The sequence below is a fragment of the Galeopterus variegatus genome, unplaced genomic scaffold (genome assembly GCF_000696425.1).
Source record: "Galeopterus variegatus unplaced genomic scaffold, G_variegatus-3.0.2 Scaffold974, whole genome shotgun sequence".
Classification (NCBI taxonomy): domain Eukaryota; kingdom Metazoa; phylum Chordata; class Mammalia; order Dermoptera; family Cynocephalidae; genus Galeopterus; species Galeopterus variegatus.
Genome location: NW_007727085.1, coordinates 206,627 through 207,158, shown reverse-complemented (window position 1 = coordinate 207,158; position 532 = coordinate 206,627). Strand labels below are relative to the sequence as shown.

At 48.7% G+C, this 532-nt stretch overlaps 1 protein-coding gene across 1 annotated transcript in view; it reads left to right on the top strand.

The window, feature by feature from the left end:
- LOC103591489 (aryl hydrocarbon receptor-like) overlaps positions 1–532 on the top strand; it is an 88,734-nt gene that overhangs the window by 61,970 nt on the left and 26,232 nt on the right. The gene's annotated exons all lie outside the window — the stretch shown is intronic.

Here is a 532-nt window from a genome sequence, read left to right as displayed (position 1 = left end):
GCTCAAAAACAATTTAACAGTCTCCTTATGTGTAACATATGCCTTAATTCTTGTTCACGTTCAAGTCACTACTTAGCCAAACCCAGGTTCTTTGAGATTACAGAGAAAACTTACCTCTTTCAACAAATGCCAGAGCACACTTTCATCTCCCTGGAAATGAGACTGTTGTGCTAATTCAGTTTAATTTCATCATGCAGCAGAGCTGATGACTGACTTCCAGGGAAACAACATTCTTCTTCTATACAACTTCAAGCCAACTCTCGAGGGCCATTTCCGTGCCTTCCTGTGGGTGTTCCCCTCTCAGGCATCTCCCTGCTACTGATTTGTGACTTATCTCCTGGGCTGTCATGCTTTCCTTTCCACTGCCCCCAAGAACTGCCACCTGTTTGCCACAATACACAGGCATGGCCTCCAGCACCACAGGGTGCCCCCTTCATGTGATGTTTTCTGGGTCTGGGGACAGAAAGAGCCTGAGAAGATGGGCTGTGCAAGACCGGGAGAGGGAAGCAGCCCCAGCTAGCCCCAGCACGGG